The sequence below is a fragment of the Phasianus colchicus genome, chromosome 23, assembly GCF_987193195.1.
Source record: "Phasianus colchicus chromosome 23, bPhaCol1.hap1.1, whole genome shotgun sequence".
Taxonomy (NCBI): Eukaryota; Metazoa; Chordata; class Aves; order Galliformes; family Phasianidae; genus Phasianus; species Phasianus colchicus.
The window spans coordinates 6,362,931-6,370,859 of NC_143458.1; positions in this window are offsets into that span (position 1 = coordinate 6,362,931).

Sequence of the window (7,929 nt, forward strand, 5' to 3'; positions counted from 1 at the left end):
TTCCTCCCCTCCAAGCAGAGCCAGAAGAGGTAAAAGCATTTGGCCTTTGGGAAGGCAGAGGCTGTCAGAGGTGCATTTCTCAGCTCACCATGCATCAGTGCCTTGCCTTGAAGGGAGGGAGTGAGGTGGTTGCAGAAGTTGGGAGGCTGACCTCAAACCAGCAAAATCTGAGTCAAAATCCTTATGGCCATCACAGTGGTGTTGAGGCATCTTCCCCTGGGTGGGAATGTAATTGTGGATCCCATGGAGACACCGATTTGAGGTTTTTACTACAAACACTGTTGATCAGGAATGAAAAAATGGGAACTGCAGAAAGGATTTGCAGAGCGAAGCCAGGGGATTTCTTGTGGCTTAATATAAACCACATCCTTTCTCTCACAAAACATGCACGTCTGCCAGGATGACTTTCCATCCACCTGTGCTTGTGTCACTTCAAATTGAAACTCCTTCCCCAGAAGAGTGACTCTGCAGACACATGTATAATGTGACACTACATTTGTCTGTTTGTTTTATGGAATATCTCTGCAAAATACTTGTAGTTACTGGGGGAAAGCACACAGGAAGGGATAAGACTTTTTCTGTAAGGGGAACTTAGTTTGGATTAAGGGAAGAAGTGACCTGAAAGCAGGATTGCCCTCCCCAAAGACTCCCCTGATGGATCCAGAACTGCACTGTGCTGGTGTCTACAGGTAGAGGATGGGATGGAGGGAGGTCCATGTGTGCTCCCCTGAGCATCCCCAGCAGGGAATGGTTTTGGTTGGGACTGGGCTGATTTATTTCCACGTTACATCAGCTCAGAGCAACCTTGGCTGTAAACAGGAATAAACACATCCATGTAGTAATTTATGCATAAATTAATTTGACTTCAGTAATTAGCCAGAAGGAAGTTTACCCCAACCAGTAAACCTCAGCGGATGGGGAATTCATTAAGCATCTCTGTTTTGCCAAGTGAAGGGCTGCTTTTGCAAGTCAAAGATTTCATTTTTTAATTGTGTTTTGTTTGTTGGCTTTTTTTTTTTTTGACTCTCACTGCCAAGCTCCAACTCAATGCAACAGAGAAGGGTCTGCAGCACTGGGGCCACCTCCTCCTCTTAAGGCTTTGCCCAGGAGCATCGTGGGCTGGTGGTAATCAAACAGTCTCAAGGCAGCCATGTGCTGCTGAGCAGAGCAGCTGGGTGCTGATGGAGAGGCACTGTTTGCTGGGTGGGCTTCTGGGGAGAGCAGGATGCTGCATTTCCTTGCTTTGTGCTCACCATTGTGACCCCACAAATCAGGACAGCCAGAGGCCAGGGAAGATTTCTTTGATTTCTTTTTACTTCACTCCATTGCATTTCTTATTCAGTTTTCTTGGCTGGATCAAAACCCTGGTGCTGGTGGGGTGTGTTTCAAGCAGGGAGCAAGGGGAGCTTGCAACCAGCAGGAGCATTGCAACGCAGCAAGTGGCAGAAACTGAAATGTGCTTCATGTGCTTCTGCAAGGACCACACTGAGGAAGAAGAGGGAGAAATTCAGCAAACTTTCTGAGTTGACACCAGGATTGCTACTAGATCCCATCCATCCTCTTTTATCTCATGGGAGAGGGCTGTGCATGCAGGCTGCTGCTAGAGGGCATCAAAGGTTGGTGCTATATTTCTCTGGGGCAATAGGTTATGAAATAACCCCAAAGTTTTGATTCCCATCATTCTTCTAGGGAGTGGGCAGCATGAAAGCCTCCCTCTGCTTTTCTGCTGATGGGCTAAAGCCATGCTGGACTCATTACAGGGCAGGAAGGTGGGAGGTGGGGGGGGGCGAAATAATATGGCATCTTGACACCTTTCCCCCCTCCCTGCATCCTGTGAGAAGGAGATTTTTACCTCTCATGGTACTGATGGCTTCTACCTGCCCATGGGAGGAGGGCTCTGGGCTTTGAGGTCAGGAGGGGGCCCAGGTGAGGGTGGGCTTGGAAGTTGTATGGGAAAGGAAATGCATTAATTCATCCTTCGCTTTTCTTTTTACTTTTTAAAAGCAAAATGTAGGAGGGAAGCAGCATTCGTGAAGAGATTCATTCACACTTTGTCATATTTTGGTATGGGGAAGGGAAGGAGCTGCAGATGGGAGCAGTGGTAGCACAGCTCTTACAGCATGGAACAACCCCAAACCTCACCTCCGTGGTCAGCAGTGACAAAAGACACCCTCGATATTTTCATAACCTTTTTCCCCTCCTCCTTTTTTAATCCCAGAGCTGAAGAACAGTAACAAAAAGATGCATTACTGTGCAGAGTAAACCCTGAGCCCCCCAGAGCTGTGGGGTCATGGGGAAGAGGAGAGCTCACCCCTCTCCTAAGTAGCCTCAAATGAGATTCTTTTTAATAACGGTTTGGTAATGAGAGTGTTCCTATTTGCATGCTGCAGCACATTGGGGTTTCTAAAGATGCAGACAGGGGTCCCAGATGTGCTCATGAAGTCTGGAAAGTCAGAAAAATAAGATTTGACCTCAGGGAAATGAAAAAGAGGTGGAATCCATTAAAAAGTCTTGGCCAAATTGCTGCACCGAGTTTAAAAGTCGTTATGTTAAATCATCTGATGGTGGTGGCTGTGGGGCATGAGGGCTGGAAGTCGGTTTTTGGTGTTAATGGCTTTTCTTTCCCAATGGCAACCTGACCTGATATTCTGTTTGTCCCACAGCACAGCGCAGCCCCTGACAGCTTCACTTGGGTTGCAGAAGGGCTGGAGGTCTTCAGCAGGGCACCTTTGATTTGCTCGGAGGACTGCCTGGTACCCAGCTGCATGGGGTGAAGGAGGTTTGTGCACCTGATACCAATACAGGTGAGGAGGGAAGCAGTGCCTGGGGGTGCTGAGGGTGGAGAAGGCTCTGCAGGAAGGGAGCAGAGCCGGGAGCAGAGCCCTTCCTGCATCACCTGCACGTTCTCATCTCGAGATCCGCGGGGAACGCGAAGAAAGCCGCCTTAGAATACGGGTAAAGTGTTGGGAACCTGGATCTGCTCCGGGCATCACCAGGAATGGGCAGGAGAAGCTGTGCGTGCATTCCAAGGGCTGCACTGCCACCTCCAGGTCTGCACAGTAATGCATCTTTTTGTTACTGTTCTTCAGCTCTGGGATAAAAAAGGAGGAGGAGAAAAGGGTTATGAAAACATCAAGGGTGTTTTTTGTCAGTGCTGACCGCGGTGGTGAGGTTTGGGGTTGTTCCATGCTGTGAGAGCTGTGCTACCGCTGCTCCCATCTGCAGCTCGCCGTCCCCGTTCAGCGCTGCGGAGGGGCTGGAGAAAAGAACGCTCAACTATTAGCAGCGCTTTATAATTCTTTTTTAATTGTAGATGAAAGTCCGCACGATCTCTCTTTCCATAAGAATTTCTCATTGCAGAACGTCGGGCAACGATGTGAGAAAGCGGGCTTTTTTACGAGATGACGGTGCTCTTTTTTCTTCTTTCTGACACACAGCCCTGCCAGGACGGTGCTGCTCTCCTCCTGCAGGGTCACTTCCTTGCCCACGAGGCTCTCATTGCTGCGGGGCAGCTCCGTGCGGGGTTGCGCTGGCCCCGCACACCGGGAGGTGGCACTGCAGCCGCAGCTTTGCGCGCCCTCGCTGGGCTTTGGGGCCAAAACTGACGGTGTGTGTGGATGGAAATCAACATCACCGGATTTTTTCTTTACTTTTTGGGAGATCCGTCACTCAGATTTCTTATACCTGCTTATCTGGTGCAGGGCTTCGGTCGGGTGGGGTCTCTTTTCTTTGTGGGAAAGTGTGGCTCGTAAAGAGAAAAATTTGTTTGAGAATCAAACAAACGGAGATACGGAGCATGGAAAATAAAACCTTCTCCCTTTCCCTGCAGGCCCTCCCTTTCCCACGTTTGGGCTTTTGCACTTCAGCAGAACAGGTACCCAAAAAGGGCTGGGCACAGAGGGAAGGTGCTGGCAGGGGCTGAGAGGAGGCTTTGTGCAGCTCTTGGTGCGTGCAAGAGTGCAGCTCAAAGCATCTATCAGTGCATGTTTGGGCACATGGATTAGCACGTGTATTAGCACATGTGTAGCACTGATTGGCATAGAGCAGCCCACCAGGTCTCCTGTTTACAGCTTCCTCCCCCATCAGGGCTTCTTTCTTCCTTACCAGGAGTCTGAGCATTTCTTTCTGCCTGCAGCCCTCCTGCAGGGCTTTCCCTTTGGGGGCACAGTGAGATCTGTCTGCAGATGCTCCAAAAGGATGCGCAGATCTCCTGGAGCCCCCCGAGTGGCTCAGGGAGGGTCTGAAATCAGTGTCAAACATCCTCAATCACTGCATATAGCGTTTAGCTTCTCTGCATTGCTGTCTTTGCTTCCTGCATTACTTGAGTTGTTATTCAATGTATTTCTCACTTTTTTCCCAGCACAGGTCAAGTGTGTTTTACTGGGAAAACAGTGGGAAGGAGCAAAATGTGGGAGCCTGGAGCAAGGAGGGTTTCCCTGGCATTTGTGAGTGATCTTTAATTCTTCTCATTTCTGTGTTTCGCTTCTCTGGATACACTTTCACTGAGCCAGTAATGGGATTAAAAAGGCATTTTACTGTTGGGCCTAAACATACATATAGAACAAAGATGGGCTCTGAAGCACACACACATTCATATCGAACTGGAAAACACCAGCAGGGAAAAGCTGGCAACCAAAAACCCATCAGTAAATGCCCTCCAGGGACAGGCTCTGTATCTCTAAGCTTTGCCCTGCCCTACACCCAGGGGACAGGCAGTGTAATTCCACCCTCTGTCCCTTCCTGCCTCTCAGACCACCCGACAGTGAAATAAAGACATTAAATACAAGTAGCATGCAGGGATTTCTTCCGTGAATCCTCCATTCATCCCTGCGTTTGTGGGCTGACTCCATGGATGTTCTGTGCTGCCATTTCAGCCCGGTGACAGTCAGGGCTCAGCTCACATGGCCAGGCAGAAATACACCACTGCTCTCATGTCTACAGATTGCACCTCTCTGTATATACATCTGTACAGCCAGGATGCTCTGAAAATGGAAAATCAGCAAGCTATATCTTGCAGATAATTCTTTGTATTATTATTCTTGTTTATCAAGTGGAGGGAAAACAATTAAAACTTCCATTGGAAAAAAAAAAGAAAAAGAAGAACTGCAAGAAATCAGAGCCCACACTTAATCTCCAGTCTTCAAAAGTTTCTTGGAAAGCTTAATTAAATGGTAATTCATCTGTGCATTGGCTCTGCCTTGTAAAGCCTGATAATGCTGGAGTCTTAATTAAAAAAAAACTAATGCAGCTTTGAGTTTTTATTCTGCTAGTTCAAGGGGAAAAATCACCAGCCAGTGCTGTCAATAGAGCTGAGCGATGCCTCAGCATTGCATTGATTTTATTCCGTTTAAAGTCACGGTGTCAGTTTGGGTAATCATATTAAAAGTTATTCTGCCTTTATTTATTTATTTGCACACTGGGGGATTGCAGCACCCAATGGAAGGGGATCTGAGGGAGAAGGGCTTTGAGCAGTGCTGCTGGAGAAGCCTATAAGTTCCTATTTATCGGCAAACAGGAGCACCAAGCAGGAAATCCAAGCATTTGCCCTTTTTCCCCCTTGAACAAAGTATTTTTGGTCAGTGGCACCACCAGGAAATGACTTTTTTTGGGTGCTGTCAAATTGGCTGTTTGTCTTCTGCCTTCGTGCCGTACTCTGATAGCAAAAATGCCTCTGACTTTACTGCTGGATCTGCTCTCCTTCCAGACAATGATGTAAGGGCCTCTTTAATGCTAATTAATGCAATGACACAATGAATTAATACTGTATTAGGCAAAGCTGTTAATTATATCGAAATAAAACAAAAGAATAAAGGATGCAAAGCAGGGAGAAGAGACAACCTGATCTTGGCTTCCCCCTCAGCATCCTCCACACTCCAGGAAAAGCCAACCTCAGGAGCATCCCCATAGAATCCCTGAGGTTGGAGAAGACCACTAAGACCATCAAGTGTGACCATCAGCCCATCAAAGCCCCACGCCAACCCCAGAGCACAGGTTTGATTGGAAGGACAGAAAAGCGCCTCCGTGCCTCAGTTTCCCCACGCCACGCAGTGCCGTCAGGTCCATTGCCAACAATTAATTTCTGAAAACACCGATTGAAAAGCATTAACGAGCTGGCTGTGGCTGGCATCCTCCTGCCTTCCACAAGGCAGTAGTTTGGTTCAGACACTGCCGACATTAAATTATTAACCGGCCGACAAGCAGCAGCTAACGAAGCGCTCCTGGCTGGCGCGGTGCTTGAAGCTGTCACAGGCAGCATGAAAAACCCTCTGATGCTGCTTGAGTTAAGGAGGAGCACATCATTTTGCTTTCTTTTTAATGTTGCTCCCCCCTTTTTCTTTCCAGACTGGATGTTAATTCAGAAATAATTGGGAAACATGGAAGTTAAAGGCTGAATTTTTTCCCTTTATTTTTTTTTTGATTGCAGGAAAACGGATGGATTTTTTTTAGGAAGATTCCCATCCCATCCCACTGTGCTCACTGCCCGCATCCCTCAGTGCCACATCCCCATGGCTCTGAATCACCCCCAGGGATGGTGACCCTCCTCCTCCCTGGGCAGCTGTATGGCAACTGCTGAATCACAGCCTGAACCTGTGATTGATCACCTGGGGTGAGCACTGAGTCAGCCCTGGGAGCACAGCTGAAGGCAATTCACCTGTACTGCTGGAAGGGGTGGAGCCTGGCTGCACCTCTCCTACACCCATTTAAGAGCTGACTGCCAGTGGGGGAAGATCTCTTCTGGAGATCCTTCCTTTGGAGTTTTGCAGCAGGCCTAAGACAAGGGTGAGCACTCATTTGTTCTCTTTTTGTTACTATAACCTGCTTAGCCAAGCTCTTTTGTTTATTTCATAATTATAGCATCTGTATGTTCAATGGTTATACAGCAGCTCATTCTATCTCTCTTGCTTTGCCTGGTGCCAGCAGATGGTGAAGGATGTGCTATGCCTCCAGCATTGCTACATCTTAAAAGCAAGTCTGGATTCTAACCATGCAGGTCCACCCAGAAGCTGGGATAAGCCTTCCTAAGAGCTCAGAATACACTCACATGTGTCCAGGGGTTATTTTAGTGTTTTATCAGCCCATTCTCAACAATGTCCTGAACTTAGGTTATGGGTGAGACCTACCAGCCCAAAAGGGATAAGTAGAGATGTGTCAGACTGATGCTATTGGTGAATGTATTGATGTGTCCTAGAACAGCTCAGAAGTGGTTTTTGTGAGGAACAATAAGCAGCAGCTTAACCTGTGATGGGTGCAGCATAAAACCTTGTTGTAGAGGGGATGTGGGGTGTTTGTGGCAGATCAGCTCATCAGCTTCTCCACTCTGCTCTCCCCTCATCTCTTATCTTTGTAAGCATCTACTGGGGGAGATGATGGCCCCCTAATAATGGCCTTCTGCCTCTATTTACTGTAGGTGCTGGAGTGGCTCTTGCTCTCTCTTTTCCCCTTTTAATGCCATTAAGCACATCCCTCATTGGCTTTTCTTGAGCAAAGGAACACGGTGCTTTGGAGAAACCATCTCAATGGCTTATTTCTCTTAACTTGTGTTTGCTTCCCCTCTGCGTGGCTTTTGCCCTACAGGTAATGAAATCCTGTTCAGGCAGCTGCTGTTTGCTCCGCGTTCAGTGCCAGGAGGAAAAGAGTGAGTTTGTGCTGCTCTGGGGCTAAGCTGGAGGCTGCTGAGGTCAAGAGGATTTGGGAGCAGAGCAGAAATGAACCCTGGTCTCACGGCCCAGATAAGCAGCTTTGGTGCATCTTAGAGAAGAGAAATGAAATAGGCACAAGCTCCGGACTAGGAGTTATATGGGGTTTAGCAGGGGGCTGAAGGTGAGAGGGAAAGCAATGTGACTAATTTGAGGTGTGGATAAGGGCAATAATAATACCCCTCTTGGTAAAAGCTTGCAGTGGAGTTATGTACATCACCAATGAGATGGG